At 38.5% G+C, this 13,913-nt stretch overlaps 1 pseudogene; it reads right to left on the bottom strand.

The window, feature by feature from the left end:
* Positions 1-7,316: 7,316 nt before the first annotated feature.
* LOC130853009 (olfactory receptor 49-like) lies at positions 7,317-8,253 on the bottom strand (annotated as a pseudogene).
* Positions 8,254-13,913: the final 5,660 nt, after the last annotated feature.

Here is a 13,913-nt window from a genome sequence, read left to right as displayed (position 1 = left end):
GCACCAGTGTCACCATTTCCTGCTTTGTATCTCCAGATGGGAAAAGATCCTCACACCACTGTGGTCAGAAAAGGAAACTCAAGTCACGCTATGGCATGTGTCAGTGTTGATGCAACAGAGACTATGAACAAACCTTAAAGACACGTAGACCTCATTAAGGAGAATTTAGTGTACAATTGGATAGATGCCGAACATACTACATGTGTCTGAGGAAGTTCGTTGGCTGGTGTTGGAAACATAAAATTGTCAAATTAACAATGAATAAATTCCGTGAATTATAAGTGAAAACTGTGTAATATGTGCTCTCTTAAGTCTACATTGTCCTTGTAACATCTTCAAGGGAAATTTGTCATAATTACCCTAGCGGGTACAAAATACCACATAACACTATGTGAGTAAAGGTACAGTTAGATGTTTTCTTATGAATCTTGTGTTTGCTTTGAAATCCAACATCTCTGAATAAATCTTCTTAATGATAAAAATCAGCAATGAAGTACCGGGAACAAGATCAAGATGGCAGAGTAGGGGGATGCAAAACTCACCTCTCTCCATGAACAAATCAAAACTACATGTACCTGCAGAACAGTTCTCACTGAAAACTAACTTGAGACTGCCAGAAAGACCACTGTACAATCGAGGCTGTAAGAAAGATCCATATGGTGTTGCGCCGGAAGGGAAAGGAAGCGTCAGGTTGGGGCCTGTGCCCCTGGGAGGGAACTCAGAAAAGGGAGGAGGTTACAGGGGCTCAAGCCCTGTCAGATCCCATGGTGCCCCTGCCTTGGGGTCTGACAGCACTGAAGATGAGTCCCCTTGGGTGGTAAGAGGTCTGGTGGGACTAAAAGGAGGGCTGTGGGAAGGCTGGGCTCCACTTGTGAGGAGTGAGCACATGCTTGCTTACACATAGAACAGGGTGGAGAGGGAGGATTGAAAACTACGTGGGTGGCTGGCCTGTTTCACACAACCACCCTGGAGTGCACCTAGCCTGAGTCTAGTGACTACTCTGGCCCCACCAGCTTCAGGATGCAGCCCCGCACTGGGTCATGGGTGCTGGTGCTGGTTGGGGGAGAGGGCACCCTTTGAAGGGAATGAAGCCAGGGCCTAATAGCTTCAAAATAATTCTCATATCAGATATTATAGAGTTCACATTCTCTATTAAAAATGTACAAAGACTAGAAATTAGCAAGAGTTTTATAAAGAATGCTTTGCTTGGCAATTAAAAACCTCCCTGTACAACTTCAGTCAAAGATGTATTTGATATTGCCGCTATAGAAAATTGAAGATTTTAGTTTTTGAGGTCTTAACCTCCTGGAATTTCTCACTGCTCCTTTCCTTCCATCATTGCTTTGGTTTTATTCTTTATTTGCTTGAAAAAAAAAAACTCATAGGGAGATTGGGATTGCCATATATGCATTACTAATAATAAGAAAATATCAAATTGTACGCTTTAAATATATGCAGTTTATTATATGTCAGTTGTATCTCAATAAAACTTCTTTAAGAAAAAAAAATAAAGTCTATCTATATAATGATTAAAAAAAAGAATTTAAGTAAAGGATGGTGGTTATAAGTAAATTTTATGACTTCTAGTCCCCTTAAATGTTTATATTTTAACATTTTGTTGATAGCTGAATGGTTAAATTTCTACACTGAAAATCAATTACTCAAAGCTTAAACGTTTCATTTCACTTTCTTCTGATATCAAAAGCTGTGAAAGAATATGATATGTGATTTTTGTAGTCTTTTGTATGAGTTTTTTAAATGTATTTTTTAACTGTCAAGATTTTGATATTTCTTTATATTTGGAGTTTGTAAATGTTTTATGCTATGCCTAGACACCACCCTTTAAAATTTTTTGAGCTGTTTGTATAGCCAATTAGGAAATTACCTTGTTCGTGTACTTAATAATTTCTTCCTTTCTTTTTCCTCTATTTCTCTTCCCAAATCCCCAATAAACAGAATTTGGATATTCTGGAGAAATGATTTATGTCCTCTGTTTTCCCCATATTTCCTCTTTGTATTTTACTTTCTGAAATCTCTTCGTTAACTTATCTGCCAACAATTCTATGATTTTTTGGTTTCAGTTATATTTTTAATTTATAAAAACATTTGTCCTTTATTGAATTATTTAATGATGTTTGTCAAAACTTAATGGTGTTTTAAGGAAGCAATAATATTTTGAACTGCACCGTGCTGGATGTTGATTGTTTTTCATTCTCTTTTTGCGGGGAGAGGGATGTAGCAGTGTTTGCTTTTACTCCCTGCTACTTTCTCCTCTAGGTCACAGCAGCAGGAGTCCTAGGAACTACATTTGAGGGAATCCCTTGCCAGCAGGATTCCAGATGCAATCCCACTAATAAAAGACATTGCGTGATAGCTGGAAGGTTGGTAGGAAAGCAGAGCCATTATTATTCCCCTAGAAGTGGTTGGTATGTGAGTAGTAAAGAAAATGAAATCAAAGGACTGAAGGCTACAGGACAGTGTGTGCTTGTGTCAAGACATTTAATAAAACTGTAGACTCCAACTACTCAGAATGCTACTCACATCCCCAGTGAAGCCATAGTGATCTGCTGATGCACATCTGACCATGCCATTCCAGTGTTTTAACACGAATAAGTGTCCCCTATTGCCCTCAGGAGAAATCTACCTATTTCCATTCAGCTACTGAAAAGTCTCCTCGTGCACATAATATTTGACATCACTTATAACTTAAACTCTGCCTCTGTCTTCACTCATCTTTTCTATTTCTTTTCCATCTCACCTTCACCTATAAGTATATGGAAGTACGCTGCATACTTTTACACCTCCATGCGTCACAAATGCTATTGATCAACTTGAAATGTCCTCCATTTCCTTTGTTCGAATGGAAAATTCCTTTTGTCTTCCCCAAATCATCATTTCTATGAAGTTTCCAAAATATATAAAGTACTCATACGACTCAATGACACAAAAGCAAACACACAGCAGCATAGAGTAGAATGGTGGTTGTCAGGGGCTAGGGGTTGCGGGAAATAGGGAGGTACTGATCAAGGGTAAAAAGTTTCAGTTATACAAAATAAGTAAGTTCTGGAGATGTGTATAACATATGGCTTATGATTAAGGATATTGTATTGTCTATTTCAATTTCTGCTGAGAAGGTAGATCTTATATTAAGTGCTCTTACTATATAAGGGAATAGACCCAACAATGAAGGGGACAGGAAAAGCTCTTGGAGGTGATATATAGGGTTATGACATTGACAGAGATGATGATTTCATATGTGTATGCTTATCTCCAAAAATATCACGTTGTATAATTACAGCATTTTGTATGTCAGTCATACTTAATTGAAGTGGTTTAAAAAATTACGATGGGAGCATGTTTGACTCAGGGGGTTTGTCTCCATAAAATATTTTACAGCCCCAGAATCTAGTGCATTAATCTCCACATTAGAGTTTGTCCTCACTGCATGCCACCTATAGCTATTAATGATCAGGCTGGATTTATAGATTCAATTTGGGATTTCTGGGCTTCATTTTTCAATTTGTAAAGTTCACCATTCAATCATAGTCTGTCTCAAGGTAATACAAAGTGTATTTGTTTAGTTTAAGTACAATAAATTATAATCAAATCTTGGTTTAAACCTGAAGAGGCTCACCTTTTCAGTAGTTTTAACATGATTCCTTGATTTATTCCTAAAATACTGAACCTCAACCACTTCAATACATATTTCAGTAGTTCAGCTCTCAGGGTGGAACATTATTTCCATGTTCCTACAGCATTTTGATGCTATCTTCATGTCATTTTCAAGTGGACTCTAGAGATTATCTGGCCAAATCTCCGCATTTGATGGATAAAGTGACTTAAGTGTTTTGGGAAGTTGAACAGATAGTTCAAGGCAGCACCAGGCTTAAAACCCAAGGCATGTCCAGTGCAAAGTGATTGAGTCTACTGTTGGGCCCTTTGTTTTCCAATCCCACTGCCATTTCCCTAAGCCATCATTCTCTTTCTCCCAATTTCTGTGACAGTCTTGGTCCCACTTTCCTACTTTGATGTTGGCCTTTCCAATCTCTTCTTTATACAACATCCATAGCTACGTACTAAGCACAACACATCTGTGATTTTTTAAAGTACATTTGATATTTTTTATTGTCAATAAAATGAAATCTGAATTTCATAATAGGACCTTCAGGACAGGTGTGACCCAATTATGGCGTAGAAATATTTCATAAAATGTGTTTGTGATTATCTAGCTCCAGAGTTTGTATTAAAAACAAAGCAAAAGGAAAATGGTGTTAATATTTTTAGAGATGTTTTCTTTGGAAAAAAAAAAACCAGACACATTTCTATCCTGGAAATAGTAACTAATATCAGCAAAGTTAAGAATTGAGATAATTGAAATGTTGGTTTTCAAATAGATTATTATTCAGAAGATAACTTTTTAGTTGACAACAACTCTGCCAGGAAAAAAATTTTGATTTGTTTAAATTATTTTCATTAGTAATATGACGTAGGCAATCAAATAACTTAGATTCCATCACCTTGGATCATTGGTAGAAATCATACCAATGTGGAATAAGTGTTCTTTCCCTCTGACATACATAAAACATTTTGCAGGAACAGCTTTAGGATAAGAACCAATCAGAAGTATGCATTATACATATGTGAGGCTGGAGGTAAATAAATAATTTAGAAAAGTAGGAGCATTAGCCAGCTGTGGGATTCTTTTTTTTTTTTTTTTAAGCTCTTTATTGGAATATATTTGCTTTACACTCTTGTACCAATTTTTGAGGTACACCAAAGTGAATCAGCTATATTTATACGTATATCCCCATATCCCCTCCCTCCTGTGACTCCCTCCCCTCCTCCCTGTCCTGGCCTTCTAAGGCATCACCCATCATCAAGTTGATCTCCTTTTGTTATACAGCAACTTCCCACTAGCTATCTATTTTACAGTTGGTAGTGTAAATATGTCTATGCTACTCTCTCACTTCGTCCCAGCTTCCCCTTCACCCCCCACCCCAGTCCCGTGTCCTCAAGTGTCCTCAAGTTCATTCTCTACATCTGCATCTCCACTCTTGCCCTGTCACTGGGTTCATCAGTACCATTTCTTCAGATTCCATATATATGAGTTAGCATACGGTATTTGTTTTTCTCTTTCTGGCTTACTTCACTCTGTATGACAGTCTCTAGATCTATCCACCTCATTACATATAGCTCCATTTCATTCCTTTTTATGGCTGAGTAATATTCCATTGTATATGTGTGCCACATCTTCTTTATCCATTCATCTGTTGATGGGCATTTAGGTTGCTTCCATGTCCTGTCTATTGTAAATAGTGCTGCAATAAACATTACGGTACATGTTTCTTTTTGGATTATGGTTTTCTCAGGGTATATGCCCAGGAGTGGGATTACTGGGTCATATGGTAGTTCCATTTTTAGTTTTTTAAGGAACCTCCAAACTGTTTTCCATAGTGGCTGTACCAACTTACATTCCCACCAGCAGTGCAGGAGAGTTCCCTTTTCTCCACACCCTCTCCAACATTTATTATTTCTAGATGTTTTGATGATGGCCATTCTGACCAGTGTGAGGTGGTACCTCATTGTGGCTTTGGCTTGCATTTCTCTAATGAGTAGTGATGTTGAGCATCTTTTCATGTGTTTGTTAGCCATCTGCATGTCTTCTTTGGAGAAATGTCCATTTAGGTCTTCCGCCCGTTTGTGGATTGGATTATTTGCTTTTTTGGTATTAAGCTGCATGAGCTGCTTGTATATTTTGGAGATTAATCCTTTGTCTGTTGCTTCGTTGGCAACTATTTTCTCCCATTCTGAGGGTTGTCTTCTTGTCTTGTTTATGGTTTCTTTCACTGTGCAAAAGCTTTTAAGTTTCATGAGGTCCCATTTGTTTATTTTTGATTTTATTTCCATGATTCTAGGAGGTGGGTCCAAAAGGATCTTGCTTTGATGTATGTCATAGAGTGTTCTGCCTATATTTTCCTCTAGGAGTTTTATAGTGTCTGGCCTTACATGTAGGTCTTTAATCCATTTTGAGTTTATTTTTGTGTATGGTGTTAGGAAGTGTTCTAATTTCATTCTTTTACATGTTGCTGTCCAATTTTCCCAGCACCACTTATTGAAGAGGCTGTCTTTTTTTCACTGCATATTCTTGCCTCTTAAACTCTCCCATTTACCATTTTAAGAAAAAGAGTAAAATACCTAGGAATAAACCTGCCTAAGGAGGCAAAAGACCTGTATGCAGAAAACTATAAGACACTGATGAAAGAAATCAAAGACAATACAAACAGATGGAGGGACATACTATGCTCTTGGGTTGGAAGAATCAACTTTGTGAAAATGATTATCTTACCCAAAGCAATTTACAGATTCAATGCAATCCCTATCAAATTACCAACGGCATTTTTCACAGAACTAGAACAAGAAATCTTACGATTTGTATGGAAACACAAAAGACCCCGAATAGCCAAAGCAATCTTGAGAAGGAAAGATGGAGTTGGTGGAATTAGGCTTCCTGACTTCAAACTATACTATAAGGGCACAGTGATCAAGACAGTATGGCACTGGCACAAAAATAGAAAGGTAGATCAATGGAAAAGAATAGAGAACTCAGAGATAAACCCAAGCACATATGGCCAGCTGTGGGATTCTGTGGCTATTCCTCCTCCTTAAAGAATGGTGTTAAGACTGAAAACTTGTATTTCTGTCTAGTATAAGAATGATGCATACATGTGTAGCTAATCCGAGGGCCAAGAATAGAAATTAAGAGCACATGTGATATAAACCATATACCCTAAGGTGAGGTATATGATGACCATAGTTTCCTAGAGCTGGAGTGTAGGGAATGTAGACCCATGCATTGGTACTATTTCCATCATTTGCTTCATAACCACAACCAACTATAGAATCTAACATTACTTAAATTATTTAAATGCTTTTTGGTAAATAGTTATTTTAATTCTGTTGAACTGTGTTTATGGATAGGGAAAAGTGAAATAAAGAGCTTATAAACTACTAAATTTTGGAAATTTCAAACACATGTTATATGTCAGAAGGAAGAAAATATTTTAAAAGACTTTGCAATTATAATCAATTGTCATCAATATGTGGAATATTGAGCAATAAGATAGCTGTGCACACAAAGGTAAAATGAAGGCTTGAGAAAGCAAAGATTTTATTTTGCTGGGATAGATATACAAACAGAGGTCATGTGATGTCTGCAAGAGACTCTCCACTAGAAATTCTGTGGACTGCTACCTTCGGCAGAATAAAGAAACTTGGTCTTCTGAAGCCTTCAGAAAAAAGTCATGTGACTTTCTTTTTTATCTTGACATTTTCATTCTGCATATGGTCTCCCTCAGAGCCTGGTGGACCTGCTTATTTAGTAGAGTGTAGATGACAGGGTTCAGCAGTGGGGTCACCACCGTGTTCACAAGGGAAGCCTCCCTGTTGGAGTCCATCATGTTCACTTGCTTTGGCTTCACATATATAAAGACATAGCTGCCGTATATCAGAGAGAGGACAATGAGGTGAGAGGAGCAGGTGGAGAAGGCTTTCTGTCGCTCCTTGGCTGATGGGAGATGCATGATTGTGATTACTATGTTGCTGTACGCAATGATGGTTATGATGAGGGATGTCAAAAGGATACACAAAAGGAGGACAAAGGCCAACTTTTCAACAGACCTGGTGTCAGAACAGGAGAGATGGATCAGGGGGCCAAGGTCACAGAAGAAGTACGGGATGACATGGGGGCCACAGAAGAATAACCAGAGCAGTGATGAGAGTGAAGCCCAAAGCAAAGCAGGCTGTGACCAAGAGGAAGCAAGTCTTCAGATTCATGATGGTTGGGTAATGAAGAGGCTTGCAAATGGCCAAGTATCGATCTAGAGACATCACTGATATTAGAAAGAAAACTATTGCTCCCAGAAATATTACAACAAAGGCTTGTATGAAACAGGCGGCAAAGGAAATCGTTTGCTTGCCTAAAAGGAAGATGACCAGCAACTTAGGAATAACAGCACTTATGACACAAGACTCAGTGAAGGAGAAAATGCTGAGGAGAAAGTACATAGGTGTCTGGAGCCGGGAGTCAGCACAGGTGATGGTCACTATGAGTGTATTGGCTGCAATGGACAGCAGGTATGCCAGCAGGTGCATCAGAAAGAGGATTTTTCCCAGATGCTGGACAGCAGGAAACCCCTCCAAGGTGAATTCTTGGACAGTTATCCCATTGCCCATTTCCATGGGCATTTCTTTCCACAACAGCTTCACCCGCTGGTCTTAACCTACAATGAAGACATTACAACAAGCACAAAAGTCTTAGGCAAGCATAATATCAAGTTACTTGACTCCTCTAGAAGGCACCTGGGCAGAGAGCAATTTGGTTTTTGAACCAGAAGGACCTGAATTCAATACTAGTTCAATGCTGAGTTCTAGACTTGGAGAAATGGGCCATCTTTGGAAAGTTAACTTGTGTAAACTTCACTTTCAGCCTCTGTAAAATGAAAATGTTAGGATCTATTTTGTTTATGGCTGTGTGAGAATTAAGTAAGGTAAAGCATGCACCTAGCTTGGCATATGATGTCAATGTTTCCTATGTGTTCATCAATGTCCAATTTTAATGTTAGTGTGGTTAGTATACTCAAATATAGTGTGATCACTGGACAGGATTACTTACATTTGCATATTTTAAAATAATTTATTATGTTTTACATTATTATCAGTTTGAAAATAAACATAACAGTATTAGTAGTAATATTTCATTTGAAAATCCCATCTAAAATATGCAACAGTAAAACTGTCACTGTTTGCAGACGACACGATACTATACATAGACAATTCTGAAGACATTGCCAGAAAACTACTAGAGCTCATCAACGAATCAGGTAAAGTTTCAGGATACAGAGTTAATAGAAACTTATTGCATTTCTTTTTTTAAAAAAATTTATTGAAGTATACAATTTATTGACGTATACAATATTTATTTACAATTTGTGTTATAAACTTGTTGCATTTCTATACACTAACAATAAACTATCAGAAGGAGAAATTAAGGAAACAATCCCATTTACCATTGCATCAAAAAGAATAAAATACCTAGGAATAAAGCTACGTAAGGAGGTAAGAGACCTGTACTTCGAAAAGTATAAGCCATTGATGAAAGAAATTGCAGATGATGAAAACCAGTGGAAAGATACACCATGTTCTTGATTAGAAGAATCAATATTGTTAAAATGACCATACGACCCAAGGCAATCTACAGAGTCATTGCAATTTCTATCAAAATACCAATAACATTTTTCACAGAACTAGAACAAATAATTTTAAAATTTGTATGGAAACATAAAAGACCCCAATAGCCAAAATGATCTTAAGAAAGAAGAACAGAGCTGGAGGAATCATGCTCCCTGACTTCAGACTATACTAAAAAGCTACAGTAGTCAAAAGAGTGTGATACTAGCACAAAAACAGAAACATAGATCAATGGAATAGAATAAAGAGCCCAGAAATAAATCCATGCACTTATGGTCGATTACTCTGTGACAAAGGAGGCAAGAATATACAATGGAGAAAAGACAGTCTCTTCAATAAGTGGTGCTGGGAAAACTGGACAGCTACATGTAAAAGAATGAAATTAGAGCAGTCTCTAACACTATATACAAAAATAAATTCAAAATAGATTAAAGACCTACATGTAAGACTGAACACTATAAAACTCCTAGAGGAAAACATAGTCAGAATACCCTTTGAAATAAATCACAGCAATATTCTTTTGGATCCATCTCCTAGAGTAATGGAAATAAAAACAAAAATAAACAAATGGGACCTAATTGAACTTAAAAGTTTTGTACAACAAAGAAAACCATAAACAAAACAAAAAGACAACCTACTGAATGGGAGAAAATATTTGCAAATGATGTGACTGAAAGGGATTAATTTCCAAAATATGCAAACAGCTCATACAGCTTAATATAAAAAAAACCCAATCAAAAAATAAGCAGAAGGGACTTCGCTGGTGGTTCAGTGGTTAAGAGTCCACCTGCCAATGCAGTGGACATGGGTTCGATCCCTGGGCTGGGAAGATCCCACATGCTGCAGAGCAGCTAAGCTGGAGAGCCACAACTACTGAGCCCATGTGCTGCAACTACTGAAGCCTGCACACCTAGAGCTTGTGCTCTGCCACAAGAGAAGCCACTGTACTGAGAAGTCTGCACACCACAACAAAGAGTAGCCCCCTCGCCATAACTAGAGAAATCTCACACCCAGCAACGAAGACCCAATGCAGCCAATAAATAAATAAATAAATAAATAAATAAATAAAAAAGTAAAATGGACAGAAGACCGAAATAGACATTTCTCCGAAGAAGAAATGTAGATGACTAACAGGCACATGAAAAGATGCTCTACATTGCTAATCATCAGGGAAATGCAAATCAAAACCACAATGAGATATCACTTCACATGTGTCAGAATGACTATCATCAAAAAGAACACAAATAACAAATGTGGTGAGAATGTGGAGAAAAGGGAACCTTTGTACAGTGCTGGTGGGAATGTACATTTGTGCAGTCATTGTGGAAAAGAGCATGGAGGTTTCTCAAAAAACTAAAAATAGAACTACCATATAACCCAGCAATTCCACTCCTGGGTATATATCCAAAAAACCAAAGAAGACTAATTAAAAAAAATACATGCATCCCAGTGTTCATAGCAGTATTATTTACAATAGCTAAGATATGGAAGCACACTAAGTGTCCATGAACTGATGAATGGATAAAGAAGATGTGGTATATGTATACAATGGGATGCTACTTAGCTGTAAAAAAGAATGAAATTTTGCCATTTGCAGCAACATGGATGGACTTGGGGGACAGTAGTTCAAGTGAAATATGTCAGACAGAGAAAGACAAATACTGTATGATATCACTTATGTATGGAATCTTAAAAATACACCAAACTGGTGAATGTAACAAAAAAGAAGCACACTCACAGACACAGAGAAAAAAGTAGTGGTTGCCAGTGGAGAGAGGGGAGTTAGAAGGGGCAAGATAGGGGAAAAACATGTGAAAAATTCTATGACCCAAATCACCATCATCATCATTACCATCCAGTGAGGATTTTGTGATTGCTTGATACTATGCTGGTCAACAAAATTCAATATTTCTATTAATCTCCACAATAATTATGAGTGTTACGTTGCCCCAACTCTTATTCTACAAAAGGAGAAATTGAGGCTTATGGAAAGTCCAGAAAGGCTAGGTCACAGATCTGGGACTTTAGCTAGATCTGCCAGAATCCAAGACATCTGCTGTTTCCAAATGCTGTGATAAAATATTTTACAATAGGAAAAAATATATCGTTGGTGATCTCTCAACCTTGAGTGAACATTTAGCTTTATTTATCTTAATTTTTCTATCCTTCTTTTAGTATTACTGATGGATGACTGACCTAAGGAATGACACTGACCTTAGAGATGAACTACTTTAGCACAACTCTTTTGTGAAAGAGTCTGTAGACCAGAGACATTGGGGGTTGCTCATGGTATAAGTTGTAAATCCAGGATTTACTCTGGCATTCTGAGGGTCCTGCTGGCATGTAAGTGAGATGGGGAGTGACAGCATTAGCCCACTTAGGAAGGATGTCTGCAAACATGATATCCACACATTTACTCTTACATCAAAGTTCAAAGAACATTCTCCTTCTCTCTTCAGTTCTCTCAAAAAAAAAAAACCACTTTCCTTAAGATGATGTTTGGCTCCAGCATCTCAATACTAAGTTGAATCTGCAGTGTGGAGTGTGTGTGTTTGTGTGTGTCTCTCTCTCACTAATCTGCTGAGGGCCAATTCTCTGAAGTGGTGCCCATGCAAGCAAACTGTCACCCATGAGTGGAACTGCCCCAACGGCAGCTTGGAGGAGCTGGGGCTTCTGTTTCAGTTACAGCAGTAGGTCCTCCAATTTACCACTGTCCCTGACACAGACACACAGGAGTCACCTCATGGGGGCAGGGCTTCCTCCTCACAGTTATTCTCTTCTAAGGGATTTAGAGCTTTGTCTGCAATGAGGGAAAGGAGAGGAAAAAGAAACTCATTTGTCACAGTCTGTTGTGCCAGAGTGGGATGTTCTCAGTGTCCCAGGCTGACAAAGTCCTGATCCTAGAGCTCAGAATGTTTCATACCACAAAAAGGCTTCTTCTCAGCCTTGATCAGAATGAAACAGACAGAATAAAACAATCATATTGCACTGCCCCCAGTTCTGGCCTAGAACCTGATCTTTGGGCTTCTTTAGGTTCTGATGAAAGTTCTGGTTCTGCCTCCCCCAGTTGGTAACAGCTTACCTAACATGCAACATTGCTGTCCACCTCCTACATTAGCTAATGAGAGCAGGCAGCTTCTTCTGAGTCCAGCCCTAGGAGCTGCTGAGACAAATGTCCTTCTGCATCTGCTCCAAGACACCTTCTATTGCACTATGCTCCTCCATCGTATGCTCACCTTTCATGTGGAGAAGCGTCTTTGTGCCTGGGCATCAATGGCAAAGTGATCTTTACATGCACATCTGAGGCCTCTGTGATAGTTTTCCCATAACGCTGAGTTTTGTCATCAAGCAGGATATACCCAACCAATGAGCAGAGAGCGCAGCTCCCAAACCTCATTAGGAGCTGAAAAGACAGGAGTAAAAAGTAAAGGCAAGACTGGTGCCCTGGGGAGAGCTAATTGGGCACTGTTATGAACAAGTGTCAATGGCACAACCTTAATATTTATCTTTCCGTTGTCTGATGACATTGGCTCCCAGATGTCCACATTGTTCTCTACCAAGATTTGCCCAAGAAATTGTATGACAATTTCTCAAGGGCTTCTAAAATCCCTATTTGAATGTTGTTACCTGTTTGAGGTAAAAGTCCAGATTAAAAAATTATCTACATGGGTTAAGGGGCATGACACTAAGGCCATAGCATACAGATTTAAGAACAGATTGTATCATGAGAAAAAGCTGAATTATACCCTGGCTTTTGTCAGGGTTTTGGGAGTAGACTGGATTCTAGGATAGAGATGGGGAAATCTGTCTTCCTCACTCAACGACGCTTCATGTCTCCACTATTATGATCCTTTACATTGGATATTTTTGTCTGAAGGATATTTTTGTTGCCCTCCTTCATCTCCTTGAAAAAAGGAAACATAAATTTCTTCCTCTTCAGGGAAGAAATGGGAACCCTAGGTGGTTTCAGTGACATCTCTAACATGGCCAGCTCCTCTTTTTAAAATGGAATCTGTAAAGTGGTTGCCAGGGTTCTCCAAGATACAGAAGAGAAAGGATGAGATGTGAGCCCCAATGTGAAGAAGCTGTTGCCATAGCAACCACTGATTGAAAGCTGCTTTTCCTCCTGGGTACCTTAACTGGGCTGCTGTGGCAGGTGGGAGCCATTTTTTCTGTGACCCTGGCTTCCCATTGAAAGCCAGGGATGGGGACTAAACTCCTGGAGTGTATTTGCAGGGAACTCTGGTAGCTGTTTGGAGATCTGTTCTGTCTGAATCTCTCCTCACCAGTCTTGATTTTTACAAAGTTAAAGCATATTTCATAGAAATTTTCATGAGTGATTATGTGTGTCTTACCTTCCCACAAATTGACAAAAAGGTTTCTCTATCATATGTCCATCCACATACTCTAGTTTAAATCCAGGCCAAACATGGACCTCATGGTCATAATCTCAGTTGAAAGTAAAAAAAAAAAAAAAAAAAAAGGAATAGTGGGAGATGAGTTACAGAAACTGGAACAAAATGAGACTATAATAGTTTTACACTGTTGTGCCCGTTTCCTCTGTACTACAAAGCGAGTCAGCTGTATTTATACATATATCCCCACATCCGCTCCCTCTTGAGCCTCCCTGTCCCACCCTCCCTATCCTACCCCTCCAGATCATCACC

Source organism: Hippopotamus amphibius, chromosome 5 (genome assembly GCF_030028045.1).
Source record: "Hippopotamus amphibius kiboko isolate mHipAmp2 chromosome 5, mHipAmp2.hap2, whole genome shotgun sequence".
Classification (NCBI taxonomy): Eukaryota; Metazoa; Chordata; class Mammalia; order Artiodactyla; family Hippopotamidae; genus Hippopotamus; species Hippopotamus amphibius.
The sequence above is the reverse complement of the archived record's forward strand: the minus strand, read 5'-3'. Positions and strand labels throughout refer to the sequence as shown.